Source organism: Ctenopharyngodon idella, chromosome 17, assembly GCF_019924925.1.
Source record: "Ctenopharyngodon idella isolate HZGC_01 chromosome 17, HZGC01, whole genome shotgun sequence".
Taxonomy (NCBI): Eukaryota; Metazoa; Chordata; class Actinopteri; order Cypriniformes; family Xenocyprididae; genus Ctenopharyngodon; species Ctenopharyngodon idella.
In genome coordinates, this window is record NC_067236.1 from 15739302 (window position 1) to 15756115 (window position 16814).

Consider the following 16814-nt stretch of genomic DNA (forward strand, 5'->3'; position numbering starts at 1 on the left):
CAGTCTGAGGTCCTGAGCACTCTGGAGAAGGTTTTCGTCCAGGATATCCCTGTACTTGGCCGCATTCATCTTTCCCTCGATTGCAACCAGTCGTCCTGTCCCTGCAGCTGAAAAACACCCCCACAGCATGATGCTGCCACCACCATGCTTCACTGTTGGGACTGTATTGGACAGGTGATGAGCAGTGCCTGGTTTTCTCCACACATACCGCTTAGAATTAAGGCCAAAAAGTTCTATCTTGGTCTCATCAGACCAGAGAATCTGAGATATTTCTCACCATCTTTAGCAATCTCCATGCGGGCTTTCATGTGTCTTGCACTGAGAGAGGCTTCTGTCGGGCCACTCTGCCATAAAGCCCCGACTGGTGGAGGGCTGCAGTGATGGTTGACTTTCTACAACTTTTTCCCATCTCCCGACTGCATCTCTGGAGCTCAGCCACAGTGATCTTTGGGTTCTTCTTTACCTCTCTCACCAAGGCTCTTCTCCCCCGATAGCTCAGTTTGGCCGGACGGCCAGCTCTAGGAAGGGTTCTGGTCGCCCCAAACGTCTTCCATTTAAGGATTATGGAGGCCACTGTGCTCTTAGGAACCTTAAGTGCAGCAGAAATTTTTTTGTAACCTTCGCCGGATCTGTGCCTTGCCACAATTCTGTCTCTGAGCTCTTCAGGCAGTTCCTTTGACCTCATGATTCTCATTTGCTCTGACATGCACTGTGAGCTGTAAGGTCTTATATAGACAGGTGTGTGGCTTTCCTAATCAAGTCCAATCAGTAAAATCAAAAACAGCTGGACTCAAATGAAGGTGTAGAACCATCTCAAGGATGATCAGAAGAAATGGACAGCACCTGAGTTAAATATATGAGTGTCACAGCAAAGGGTCTGAATACTTAGGACCATGTGATATTTCAGTTTTTCTTTTTTAATAAATCTGCAAAAATGTCAACAATTCTGTGTTTTCTGTCAATATGGGGTGCTGTGTGTACATTAATGAGGAAAAAAAATGAACTTAAATGATTTTAGCAAATGGCTGCAATACAACAAAGAGTGAAAAATTTAAGGGGGTCTGAATACTTTCTGTACCCACTGTATATTAAAATAGAAATAGTTACCTGTGGCCTAGAACTTATTTCTTTTTCAAGCTTAATTTATGTAATTTACAATGCAAAGCCCAAATGTGCTTGCACTGTATTGTGTGAAACAGTTAACGATTAGAAACTAGTGTTCTACTGAATAATACAGTGATGACATTAGTTTTACAGAGCGTTTCTGAAAATGTTTTTCTACAGCTCTAGCATAATTCATGTTTGCGTGTTTGATATATATAGTCATTTCACCAAGACAGCATCTGTGTCATGTCTGCAAATGGGAGTTGTTACATTTGAGCCATTTGAGAGCGTATCTGAACATCTTTCTCTACATTTGAGGCTAAAATAGGAGTCTAAAACTGGGTGTTTTGTGAATGTGTGTCCTGTGTGTGTAGGCCAGAATGCTTGCCATATGGGCAATGATATAGCTCAGCATGTAAATCTGTTATTTCAGTGAGCAGACGGGATTGGTATGTTCTCACATGAAGAGTGAGTGTAGGTGCTGTCAATAACAGAAGCACTGATGATGATGATGGTGTGTGTGTGTGTGTGTGTGTACAGGTTTATATTACATTGTGGGGACCAAATGGTAATTTTACAATTTCGAGTGCTTTTTGGAGAAAAAAAGAGAGAGTTTTTCAGAAAACGTGTTTGCCACAGTAAGAAATGAGGGGGTTTGTGATAAAGGGCAGGCTGGTGTTCCAGATGTGCCTGTGTCTCACATGAGAGCGGTCCATAATTAAACTCTACACACTCAATAACCTTAAAGATTCTGTGCTGCCAGCGCTTTTCCCTTTGTTTTCCGCGCTGCCTCTAGAATGGGCCGCTTGTTGTTGGCATGACTCCCTGGCTACCTGCTGAGCTGTGTGTCGCAGAACTCAAGTACAAACGAGTGGCGTCATGTCTGTGTTTTGTCCTCACTCCCTCTGGGAGATCACACTTAAGGAAAAGAAAAAGGGCCTTTCCAGTTCTCACCCTTAACATCTTCCAGGCACAGCCGGAGGACACATCCTATGAACTTTCACCTTTTCCGAAACACATATTGCTACCAGTAAAGTTCGCAGTAAAAATTTAAAAAAAAAAAAGGCTTCTGTTTGGAAAATTGTCCCAGGCAACGGTTTGACTTGTAACTGTTTAATCTTTATACAGCCGCGGTGAACCAACAAGGATCAGGGAGTTTTTATTTCCTTCATTTTGCTTTTTGGAGCCGTGGGCCACATGCATACCAACAGCGACAGATACCGTGCCAAGTCAGATAAGCTTGTAAAACCATAAGGAGCCTTGTGCACATTTTTAGCTAAATGGTGGCAAATGTTGTCAGAATGTGTCAGTGAGTTCCCCTCAGGAGCCAAAACTCTGGCAAAGCAACAGAAAAACAGTAGAGTCATGGGGAAAAAGCTTAAGGACAGAGAGAACGCTAGCACATTTTGCTAAAATCATTGTGTTTGTGAATCAGCAATGCACTGCTAAGGATTCTAAAAGTGAATTCTAATTAGCAAATTATAAAAGTTAAAGAGAAAGTGTAAGTGTTATTTTTAAAGAGTTCACCAAAAAATGTAATTCTGTTTTTATTTACTCACTCGTATGTTGTTCCAAACTTGTATGACTTTCTTTTTTCCGTAAATCACAAAAGGAGATGTTTTGCAAAATGTTTATGCTGCTCTTTATTGTACATTGAAAGTAAATAGTGACCTGCCTGCCTAGCTACAAAAATGACAAAGAACATCATTAAAATTGTTATTGTTTACTCCCCAACGTTGTTCCAAACCTGTATGACTTTTCTTCCTTGTATCACAAAAGATGTTTCATAAAATGTTCATGCTTTGCTTTCACATTTTTAAACTTGGTGTGTCATGATCAATTACAAGACACGTCAGTGAAAGCCTCTGGTCCTCACATCAACATAAAGATGCATGTGTGCAAGAATGAGTAATTTATGTCAGAATTTATTCAATTTTTATTCTGTTCCTTTAAGAGACTTTTCTGTTGACAAAATATGGACAACAGTTTTTTACACAGAATTCCCTTTAGCAATATTACTGTGAGCCCGGATTCCTAGATAGTATATTCACAGTGTCAGCATTAGTGAAATTACTCAAACTAAAGTAAATTCAAGGTAACAGATGGTGTTTGGACATATTCTGGGCTCGTCATTGACCACAGGGGATCATGGATGCCTGGGTGCAAAGATTCTCTCATCGCAGCACAACACCTTTCAGTGGATTTGAGAGAATATTAAAACAGGAAATTACTTTTTTTTTTTGTTGTTGTTGTTGTTGTTTTTACATCAGTGGAGTGAGATCCACATTTCTTGACCTTTTTTAGGTTTGAAAATGCAAAAATAGAATTTAGATATTCACTGATTAAAAAGCTTTTTAAAAATATTTAATGAAGAGGGCACTGTAGAAGAGATACAGTGGGACTCTGGGATAGTTATGGTCGTATTTATACAATTAAAGGTATATTTTACCAAAAAATTAACCATATGCTTTTCCGCTCTTTTTAATTGGATTTCAGACATGAGAACCGATGCAATTTGTAATCACTGACATGTTGGCAGCGCAAATAAGATTTAACATTAATTTAACATTAATTATTTTTATTTTTTTATTTTTATTATTATTATTTAATTAATTTGTGTTCCTCACACAAAACTAAAATTGTGTTGTGTGGACCATTTTAATATATATTTTTTTATATTTGGTATTATATATATATATATATATATATATAGTCTGTTTTTGATGTGTTCAATGTATAGAAAAGAGTAAAATGAGTAAAATTTTTATTTTTAGGTGAACTATTCCTTAATTGTTATACTTGTGTGTGCTAATTTTTACCATCATTTTGGGATCTTTATCTCTTCTAAATGATGTTTCTTGTTGCTTATATTGAATATATAACATCCAAAATGTAGTATAAATTCGTAGTAAGCACACTGGCTAGTCAAGGTTAAGAAAATAAAATAAATATTCTTAACAGAGGGCATCAAATAGCTGTTCCTGCTGTTTAGATGAACACTTTGCTTCAATGAGAACCCGTAAGTCACCTCTGCCTTTCCTTTTGTGTTCACCTTCCCTTGAGAACATGTATTTGTCTTTGTCTTCTTATTACCATTATCTCTCTCTCTCTTTCTCTCTCTCTCGCTCTCTCTTCTTTCTGTGTGCTCTCTCACATCCCTCACTCTTATCCCCCCTCCTCGATCTCTCTTTTTTCATTTTCACCCTGTCTGAGAACGATGGCCGGAGGCTTCTTTGAACCCCAGGGGGTTTAAGAGGACAGCAGTAGACAATTATCTGCAGCGTGATGGCAGCCGCTCATGGTGACAGGTTTTTTTTTTTTTTTTGCCCATGCCACATTGAATGTCAGTGCAGGGTGGGTGCAAATAAGTGGTGTCTCTCTACACAGTTATATGAAGCCCTTGATGGTGCCCATCAAGCATTGCATTGAAGTGTATTATTTCAACCTGAAGATAAATGATCTGAGATTCTTTTCATAAATCATTGATACTGTATTTCTCTTAGAAACACATAATTCAGATATCAACATATTTAAAGGGTTAGTTCATCCAAAAATAAAAATTCTGTCATTAATTACTCACCCTCATGTCATTCCACACCTTCACCTTCATCTTTTTCATCTTCGGAACACAAATTAAGATATTTTTGATGAAATCCGAGAGGTCTGCGACTCGTCCATAAACAGCAATATAATCAACACTTTCAAGGTCCAGAAAGGTACTAAAGACATCGTTAAAACAGTTGACATGACTCCAGTGGTTCAACCTTAATTTTATAAAGTGAAAAGAATACTTTTTGTGTGCAAAAAATAAATAAATTAAAAAAATAAAAATAACTATTCAACAATCTCTTCTCTTCCCTGTCATTATCCTTACGCAGTTGCCACAGTAAGCACAGTGAAGGCTTCTGTGTTTACGTCCGATTGCCGGCTCAGTATTGTCCGACGCTGGACGAGTCATATACCTCTCAGATTTCATCAAAAATATCTTAATTTGTGTTCCTGAAGATGAATGAAGGTCTTACAGGTGTGGAATGACATGAGGGTGGGTAATTAATGACAGAATTTTTGGGTGAACCAAACCTTTAAATTCTATCAAATTCAATCATTCGACACCTGCATGGCTGACTTCTGTGTCCAGTGTTCTCATTTTAATAAGACACAATAAATAAATAATAAGTTTGGGTTCAGTAAGATTTTTTATGAAAATGTAATTTTTGTATTCAGCAAGGATGCATGAAATAGCTCAAAAGTGACCGTAACATAATGTTACAAAAAATATTTGTGATCTTTCTGTTTATGAAAAAAAAAAAAAAGAAAAACGAATATATTATATTTTCCACGAAAATATTAAAGTCACCATGAAAGCAAAACTGACAGTTCCTTTTTTTATGTAATAGTGCAGTTATTTATTATAAATCATTTAACTGTGCACATAACCGTGCTCTTCTGGTGTTTACTGGTGCGAGGGCGGGACAACCTGTCAATCACATGAGATCGACCAATAGCAAACCATAACCATCCAGTCAATTCCTGATGGACAAAATCAAGTCCCAACCTACATTTTTCTTGTTGGAGAAGCCGTTTCACTCAGATATACAGTATGTCAAAATAGGGAAGAAAAGACAGTTTCATGCTAACTTTAAGCATCACAACTGTTTTGAACAGCTAACAATAAGAAGTTTCTTAAGCACCTAATCAGCATATTAGAATGATTTCTGAAGGATCATGTGACAGTGAAGAAAGGAGTAATGGCTGCTGAATATTTACATAAATTACATTTTCATTTTTTTTCAAATAGACAACAGTTATTCTAAATTGTAATAATATTTCACAATATTATTGTTGTCACTCTATTTTCATTCAAATAAATGCAAGTTTAGTAAGTTATAAGGGATTTAGTTCAAAAACATTAAAAATATCACCCACTCCAAACGTTAAACAATATTATAAATTGTTATTATTTATTATCATTATTTTTTTTCTGTTCATCAGCATATGGCTTCAGAAACTTGGATTATAGCTCACAAGCCATTGACTAGTCCCCCCCCCTCCATTTTTCAAAACCATCTGCTAATCTTCTTTTGTGTTCCATGGAAGAAAGATCATACTGTATGTGTTTGGAATGAAATTGGGCTAAGTAAATATATTAATATGAACTATCCCTTTAAGCATGTTTGTCTACAGTCCCTTTTTCTAAGCCAGACACCCCATGGCAACAACTCTACAATCAGCTAATCATACTCATCTTTTTTTAGGTGTAAATTTCAGTTTGTATTGCCACAGGAATGAACAGTGACAGTTACACTGCAGAGCGTCTCATTGACACAGAGCCTCAGGGCTCAACATGCTTGACTCTGAATGATGTAGCCAGTACTGCACATATGTGGGTTTGTTGGTTGAGTCTGCCGGCCTTTTTTTTTAGCTCAAGTGTGTGTGTCTGTCTACAAGATTACGGACAAATACAGGATGGATTTATTGATAACAGTATTGGATAAGTGTGGTGCTTTTTGTCTCCATGTGTAAGTGTGAGCATGTGTTAGTATGTGTGTGATGCTATTGATTTACACACAGTGGCGATGAGTGTCTTTGTCTGGATCATGATTATACTTGTGCTCTGGTGGGGGATGGCAGGGGGATTAACAGCCAACTCAGCAAACCTGTCAATCTGCCCACCCCTCATTTTAAGAGATTAAATGTGGTGTGTGTAGCTGATATACTGCTGCACTGATAGATACACGTCTGTTGCTTTGGTTTTCCGTTATATCTGATCTAACTTGCTAACATGTCAATGCTTCAAGCTGTATGACATTTCAGTCTTGGTTTGGCGATGTGGTACCATCCCAGCTAACGAGGAACGTTCTGAGAACTTTGGCTAATGCTCTAGAAAGGTTCTTTCAAAGTTATGAGCAAACATTATTCCAGTAACGTTAATAGAACGTTGGTTCAAAATTATCTGGTCTTTAAAGGGTTAGTTCACCCAAAAATGAAAATTCTGTCATTAATTACTCACCCTTATGTCTTTCCACACCCATAAAACCTTCGTTCATCTTTGGAACACAAATTAAGATATTTTTGATAAAAACCGATGGCTCAGTGAGGCCTCCATTGATGGAGCGTGTATCAAACTGCCAAAGTCGTGTCCCCCAGTGATAAACCATTGAAATTTCGAAACACTTATGACGTAACGAAGCCTTGTTTACTGAAATCATGTGACTTTGGCAGTTTGATGCACGCTCCGAACCACTGATTCGAAACAAAAGATTCGTAAAGCTTCAAAGCTTCATGAAGCAGTGTTTTGAAATCACTAGATATTGTTGAATACAGTCGTTACTTTGTTTTTTTGGTGCACAAAAAGTATTCTCGTCGCTTCATAACATTAATGTTGAACCACTGTAGTCACATGAACTGTTTTAAATATGTCTTTAGTAGCTTTCTGGGCATCTGAAAGTGTTAATTATCTTGCTGGCAATGGAGGCCTCACTGAGCCATCGGATTTTATCAAAAATATCTTAATTTGTGTTCTGAAGATGAACCAAGGTCTTACAGGTGTGGAACGACATGAGAGTGAGTAATTAATGACAGAACTTTAATTTTTGGGTGAACTAACCCTTTAATAACATTCTCAAAACATTAGCATAAAAACATTGGTTACACTTTATTTTGATAGTCCACTTTAGACATTCTACTAACTATAAATAACATTGCAACTGCATGTCAACTAACTCTCATTAATTTGTAATACACTTTTAGAAATAAAGGTTCAATAGGGTTCTATAGAACCCGATACGCTAGACTCTACCTTACACCGTGTCCTAACCAGACGCGACGCCGCGACACATGATAAAAGGTATCTTTTCCATGTTAATCGTTTTTGTCCTAACGGCGACACGCGAATATTCTATTTTAGAAACGGTTTCTATTTCTCTGCGACGTCGCGGCTGAAACAGCAACACAAAGTATGGCAATGATAATATCAGGTACTGTTTATGTGCTTTATTTAATGTTAAAAGCGTCTAACGTGAATTTGAATATCATTCTGTGTTCCCAGCTTTTTAGCTGTAATGAAAACAACACTTGCTAATTTACCTCAGATCTTGAAAATAAATAAATGGGCACAAGAACGTTCAAACTGTCAACTCAATGTGCACAAACGAGTGTATTCTATGGTTCAGTCTCTCCATATGTACTTTAAACAATGTTTAAATTGTGTAATATTTATGAATTTTACTTTGTACTTGCCCATTTCATTGTGTCTGCTGTGCTCTTGCTGATAGAGCCCGCCCACACTCTCTTCTGATTGGCTGTGGATTTTGATTGATTTTATCGCTTCTCATTGTCGCGTCGCGTCTAGTGTGGACAGTCAAAAAAATTGCTCGTCACTGGAATCTCATTGCATCACGTCTGGTTAGGACACGGAGTTAGGCCGTCTGTAACTCCCCAACCCCAATCTCTTATTTATGTAGGCCTCCATTGTCGCTGTAGCTTGCATGTGTTCCGGCCTGTTCTGTTTATGCAGTTTTTCTTTAACTACCTTGTGAATTGGCGCCCCCCAGGGCACGGTTGCCACCTTGTGGAAAAATTAATTACTGCAAAAAAAATTCAATGCGCATGTGCGATCTGTGCGTACAAAGTCTAAGTTCAACTTCTATCTCAATGGGTGTGGGATCTGGAGCTTCAAACTCGGGAGGACGAGAGGATCCTCTGCCCAGTCCGAATGCCACTGGACATGAGCTCCCCCCATATAGTTAGCCCTAATTCCAATGCAAGACTCCTTCTTTCTTAGATCAAATCTTTGGGGTTCCTCAATAAAGCAACTTCACCTTCAAATGTGAGTTTTAACATTCTGAATTATAGTCTGATGTTAACATTTAATAAGGTCACCAAATAATTTATGCGCATCATATTTCCTCTGATCAATTATGAATCAGACATGATTTTTTCAGATTCTCTAACATGTACATTGATAATCATCTATTTACCACAATCACCGATGTCAGCGTAGGGGGTGGGGGGGTCTTCAAACCTTGTACTAACATGAAAACATTTGGGTGATTGACAGGTAAGGCCTTGCGTTGACAGACACAAGAAGGACATGCATGTGTTTATATTATTATTCAAATATGTATGTGCGGTTTTGAACATGGAGTCTCCAGGGGCCACACTAACCATACTGACCTGCCTGTCTTCACCCTCATTACTCATGCATGGAGGCGAGTGGGAACTTTCACAATTAATCTTTATAGTAGGATACAGTACAGTATGTTGTTAGTTTTACATTTACTGTTGACATGAGCTGTACATTTCATTCAGATTTCCTTTAAATTTATTACAAATATTTTTTAATAAAAATTAATTATTCAATCAGTTCCTGATTTATTAAATAAAGTACATTTTCTTGTATATTAAATTTTACTTTGAAAAATATAGCTTATAATACTGCAGTTTAAGGTTTGAAAGCAAAGAAATTAAGGCAACCATAAATTTTAGTATTGTAATTTTAATTTTGTTCTGTAAAATAAAATAAAATAATAATAAAAATTATTATTATTATTACTATTATTATTAAATACTATTTTTTAATTTTAGAGTATAGTATAGGATTATTGCAATAGTATCATATTTCTTTACTGATTTGTTTATTTAAATAATAATACAATGTAAATATGTTTAATAATGATTATTGTTGTTGTATAGTCATTGAATGGGGCAGAACTGTTTTTCCTTTTTATATTTATTTTATTTATTTATTTTGTTCTCAGCTGATCACATACCTGCATCTTCACATAATGTCTTCACATTTCCTATTCAGAGATAGAAGGAGAAGGCACAATGTATCATGCAGCGTATTGGCTCACAAGACCCTTAAAGGGATTAACTCTCAGTGGTCCTGCTCGGCATGACAGCATCTGTGATGGGGTATCTGTGCCACAACGTCATCACCTACCAGATGATATGAGCATGCTGACACACTGCCACACTGTCAGTGCCAACAGGGGCCTGGCATAGAGCTGGGTGGTGTGGTCAGTATATGATGAAGCACAGTGGCAGCCGGTGTACTGGCCACCCACAGCCAGAGTCATGGAATGTTTGGCCATGTGTACAAGTCTGGACAGTCACATTATTAACACACTCCTGCTTAATAGATTTGTTTTTCATGTAGATAGTGTGCTGCCTTACCATCTATGATCTCCCTCTAAGGCAGCATACTAACCAACGCTTTTTACATTGGCATGCACTTAAAATACATGCACTATACTGTAGATATTAATACATAGATTCTGCATTCGCCACCGTCTTGTAAAGGTTTGTATGGAAGTCAATGTAGAAAATGTGCGTTTCTGTGTGGAAACAGGTTATTATGTAACAAACTGGTTGCCTTTATATTATAAATACTGCACTGTAATTATTTAATAGATCACAGAGGCTGCAATATGCATAATTGTCAAATGTTTATGAACAAATTTCATGAAAATCAGGGTCTGTTTACATGACACCATTTTCAACTAAACACAGAAAACTTCTTAATGTGTTTTGGCCGTTCATTTACACAACAATGGTGTTTTGGGGGCCTGAAAAAACAAACTTTTGAAAACGGGTTTCAAAGTGCAAGTTATAGAAAATGATACCGTTATCATCTCTGTGTAAACTACAGAAACACAAATTTGTGAAAACGGTGATGTCATGCACATGCGTTTTACATGTTCAGTCTGTAGGTGTGTAGTGTTTCTTTACAAAGTAACATCGCCAACTACTGGCCTGGCATGCATAGTATTGCGTTTTTGGTCGTTTTCACTGATCTGTGTGAACGGGGATCTTGACAATGTATTCGAAAACACAAAAAAACTTTTCCGTTTTTAGCATGTTGTTGTTGTTGAGAGTCTGATGTAAAGAGTCTGATGTTAGCAAATTGCTAAGCTAACAATAGGATACGGTATATTTTTATCATATAGAAGTACTTTTGATACTTTTCAGCACTAAATATAATATAGCTGTCCATGTTATCTGCCATCTGATTAAGGTCCCAAAGTCCTTTTTCGTTCTTCGCTTGAGGCACTGATATACTTCAAGCGAAATCGAAGAACAAACTGGCTTGATGTAATTTCGAGCAAAATCAGGCCAAAATGAAGTTTGTTTCAGAAGTTCAAAACAGCTTGCCAAAAATGGACCTTCTAGAAAAGTTTGCTTCAGCTGGTAAACACCTTCAAGCTACCATTGGTCAATGACGATTATGTAGTAGTTACTGTAAGTGTGCTCTGAGGCTTCACCTTCTTTGACGTGGAAATCTTCTCTGGTTAATTTCTTTTGTTCAGTCCATTGCGGTCAGACATAAGTGAAAACATGAACACACTGAAGAGTAGATTTATAGTAGAAATTAAACTTTTAAGTAAGCAATAAGGTATGAGAGGCTGTGCTGTATCGTGAATAAGTCACGGCTAGCCTCGAGTACCTTATTGCTTTTATAATACGGTTACCACACAATACAAATATTAAAGCCAAAAATATCTATCAATGCAACTTTTAATGAAGTTCACTAAAAGCCTTCCTTCCGCCTGAAAAAATAGTCCCTGACCGTGAACAGCAACAGAAGTTACATTATTACACCATTAGATGGCGGCAAAGACTGTCTTTATAAGTGTGTCAGTCAGTAGCGAAGACTTTTACATTGAAAAGACTGAACTGTTGTGAACACGGAACGAGACGCAACTGACAAATGCTTTGACTAGCACTGTCAGTCACGGGAAAACCCCTTAACTGTTAAAAGGACAAGATAATACATTGGACATTTAAACAGATATTTATTATGAACATAGGACTGACCTGAAGGAAAATGCTAAACCTGAATGCAGGAAATAAACTCGCTCACTCTATCTCTTTTTTGCAATAATCTTCTACATAATACAGTAAGCTTCAATGAACAATGTCAATTGAGAACAAACAGTTTGCGTTGCTAAGAGTGGTTGCTAAGGGTGTTGTGTAGTGATACACAGAACCGTTGGGTGAAGCGGTCATAGCCATGTTTTATCGTGAATAAAACACAGCCATTGACCAATCAGAATCAAGGACAGGAACTAACCATTTTATAATTAATATTTAGACTACACCTACATATTACGTAATCCCAATGGATCAGTGGCTGTTCAAAGATGTTTTCCAGCCAGAGCAAACCTGAAAGTTTGCATTGGCAAGCTGTTTCGAACTCCAAACAAACTTCCTTTTGGCCTGATTTTGTCCAAAATTATGTCACACCATTCTTGAATTACGCTGGAAGTATATCAGAGCCTTTAGCAGAAGCTTTTTACCAAGCTTTTTGCAATGCATTCTTGGAGTGCCTTATATGAACAAAATGCTATAAGAATGAAGCATAATATAATGCAGCATAATTTGGCTGCCTGCATTTTAAAACAGCCTTTATGTGGGTTGTGTATATGATAACTAAAAATGCTAAATATAGCTTGCAAGGGTTTGGAACAGACGTAGAATTCAGCTTTATATGGTTATATAGAAACCTAGAGTAAAATTACAGTGCAATTAAGATTGCTTAATATTAAAATGAGGTTAAAGCAATCATGAAACATTAGAAGTAAATCCCCAAAACTTCTTTAGGAGACTATCCAAATAAGACTTATCCACTTGTTGTTTACCACAGATCATTTTCCCACCAGTTTGGTTCTCTGCTGCCCAAAGCATATTCTGCTATTTGTGTTTTCTCTCAGACTGCATTTTTGGCCTGCCCTGATGTCTCTTTTGTCCACACACAGGTGGTCAGCCTGATATAGCGTAATTATTATAATTATCTTGTTCTGTTTCTGATAGCATTCGCACTGCTTAAATAGTACTTTTTAAATAGAATGGATCAAGTGGCAAAATATTTGCTAGTGTAAAAGAACACTAGAATCTCAAGGCAGAATACAAACAGCAATTAGCCATCTTTCTTCAGCCTTACAATTTTAGACCATAATGGATAAATTCTTTAAGAGCCACGCAACCTTGCACAAATCACACGGCACTAAAGTCTCCTCTTACCTCGTAGAGGAAGTTCTGATTTATTTTTCTCTAGTCTTGATGCAGAACACCACCTGGAAAATGTCACTGCCGTGTCAAGTGACAAAAATGTCACCCTTTGTTTATCCTGAATAAGCAATAATTGGCAATAATTGAAGCTATTAGCGAGTATTAACCGAGCACTTGTGTGGCACTCTGAGGGTTATTCTCCTCTATGCCAACCCATTAAAGCTAAACACCATTTAAGCTCGGCAGCATATTTAGTTCATTATTCCTTTAATTGCTTGTTTATGTCTAGTAATTACAACCACGGGTGACACAAAGCCTTAGCAATGCACATTCAAATAGAATTCCAAAATCAGACAAGGCGATTATGGCAGAAATGGCACAGGCCAGACAGACGCGCCCTTCCCTCATTTCCCTCTGAAGCCAGTCAATAAACAATTTGCATATCTTTAGTCCATCAATATTTAATACCAGCCAGCTAAAGGGCTCCTCTCTCAGGCTCAGTCAGGTTTGATGTTTGATGCTTTGAAATGTGCCACAGACAGCAATCGCAGAGTCCCCAGAGGCTTTGGGCGCACAGCGTGTTTGTCTTGTGCACGCGGGAGTGTGTATGTGTATGTATTGTTCTTTTGAAAGCTTGCACTAATGTGTGTATTCTATGCTATCTGCCATATTGAGTATAACTGCATTCGCTAGAGTTGCGGTTCTCAGCTGGTTTTGCTTCAGGACCGTTTTACATTGGACCTTAAGTTGTGACCCAACATGGTATATATAGGTTATATTTAATTATCTTTTTATATAATAGTATATAATATGTACAGATATACTGTTTTTCATATACAATATAATCTATAAAATATTTTAAAATGTATGACTATAGTTCAAATGAGCCAATAATGCATTTCACAAAACACTACATTTTACTTATGGTCCCACTTTCTTTAAAGCTGATGTCCGTAACTTTTTTTGGTTTAAAATTATACAAAATCAATTATTGAGCAAGTACATATCCAGACAGTGTTCAAAACTATCTCCTTACCTCAGCCCGATTCACAACGGTAAGCTTGTAATAATGTTTTCTAATTCAGGTGGAACTGGTGGGTTTTTGCATGAAATTCGAGCATGTCACCATTTGTCATTGCGTCACGGCGTCACGTATGTATACATAAAGAACGAGTCCCAGCTAACTAGGCTATATCGCATGTGAGGCGGATGATTTATAGCTTTTTCTCACAGCAGCTGCAATAATTAAACTTATCATTTACTGGATAAAGATTCAAGATTAGGAATTTTTTTTTATTTTTTATTTTTTTTGTAATTTCTATCCAATAAAATAATTCAAAGCTAGGTATAATTACAACTTTAAAAAGTACATTCATTACAAAAAATACCCATGGAGTTATAAGATTTTATTAATTTCCATGATTTTACAGGTCTCAAAATCACACTTTTAAAATTAGGCTACCTTATATATCTAGTTTTTTCAAGACAGCTGGAACCCTGGTTCATTAAAGAAGAAAAAGAAGAAAAAAAAATGAGAGTGGGCCCCGGTCCCCTGGTTAAAGTCCCCATGAAATCAAAATGGGAGTTTTTTTGACTTTTAGTATGAATATGTTAGCCTTAAGGTTGTCTATAAGCTAGTGTGCTCCAAAACAATGACAAAATTCGCATTTAGAAGATATAAGCATTGAAAACTTACAGTCTCACTTCCGCCAATATGGATCAACGATTTTGATGACATCACTCTGCACTTTAGCTTCTCATCAGATTCTCTGTCCAATCAAATGCTCTTTAGAATCTAAAGCTTCCCTATAAAAAGCTGCTGAAGCTGTGGCTAAAATCGATAACTTGTTCACACAATTACTATTTTCTATATGGTGAATGGCACATAGCGCACTCTATAGAGGATAGGGTAGAGAACGTTTAAGACAGTATAAAAATGCTTTCCATTAAGGCGAATGAAGTCTGGTTTCGCATTAGTCTCAAGCGAACCACCGCAGCAGACACAGTCTGCTCCGGTCCAGAGACACGATAGCACAAAGCGGATCATATGATCGAGTCGGTGCAGACCACAAAATGTATCGGATCCGTCTGAATTCTACTTTTTGAATTCTAATTTTAAAGTGATACGGAGGAGATTAGGAGGAGTAACGGTTAGACAGACTCTGCAATAGAAACAGCACTGACGTGACGAGTAGAAGAGATAACACCGGTGCCATGAACCAACATAATTTACACATCCTCAGTATGATTATTTTCACTGTTTTGCTTTAGGAACAGTTTCATATTAAATCTAAAATGGGGATCTATTAGACTCTGGCTGTCATAAGCTCTCAAATGCAGTTTTGCCTAACTCAACAGCTGTGATATAAACAAGATGCTATTGACTATTTTGAAAGAGGGGAGGAGTTGCTCTATGTCCCTCCCTGTCTTCCTGTTTCAGTGGAAATTACATCAACACATTGAATAATGCTGTGCATTTCAAGGCACTTCAGTGGGCCTTTAAGAGCCTCGGCTCTAGAGGTTGTACATATGTGCCGTCTTTGTGAAATCATGGTGTATTCAAAAGGTCGGACAGTCCACTCCTAATCAACAAAAGCTGCTGTATTTGTAAATGATCCATGACTAATTATGTCAGTATGTGTGGTTAGGGTGGTGGTGAACTGAATTTTAATGATCAAAACAAATGAGCCAGTTCAGACCTGCAATTAGGAGACAGTCATGGCTATATGTCGCCTGTAAATGAGCAACACGATGGCCTCTTTACCCCCTCTGGAGTAAACCTCTGCCCCTGGAGAAGCCTCATTAACTGGGCTGGGTTATGTGGGGAAAGGGGGTGATGGGGCTCTTTAAAGCTCAATAACCCTGGAGAGCTGGGGCTGGAACCTGTTCCCTATAATAGACAGCATTAGTTCAAGGTGTTGCTGTCAATCATCTTTTCTTGTGACTCTAATTTAATGGCTAATAATTTGTGTCTGGTTCCATCTACAAGATTGACGGCCATGTTACATGGATTTTACATCCTTTACTTTTATATAGGTGCATTTGCTTTTTACTAAGTAGTTCAATTACACCTATGCATCATTGCTTTGAAAAGTGCATCAGCATTGCAGATTTCATGGATCAATTTTGTGTTCAATTTGATAAGGTACAGTGTAAAAAATGTTTGTACAGAAAAGAAACTGCAAAAATGCTACAGTAAAAACCTGTTAAATGGTTAACTGTAAGTTGCCATATACCATATACAGAGAAAAACTGTAAAATAACTGTAAAATACTTTCAAATGTATGGTTTATCAAGTAAAAACTATGAACTACTATGAAACTACTGTATACTGTGAAATATTTTTGTCCAGTGGTCACAATTAAATATTGCTTCCTTCTCATGAGCATTTAATAATTTCTGACTTTTCAGTTTGAGTTAATGTTTTTTTTGCCCATTTTACCTGTAAAAGAAAACCTGCTTTATAAGTATGCACATCTGAATACAAGTCGTTTTGACTTCCAGTCCTCGTTAACAATTATATATTACTTATAAATAGATCTGTAAATTTAACGCGATAGTTAGATTAATTAATTACAAAGAAAATAACGCGTTAAAATCTTTAACACATTTAACACACTTGCCCCGCCCTCGGACCTACACAGGTCAGCTGACATTTCATACAGTTGACTGATGATGAATATGATGCAGGGCAACAA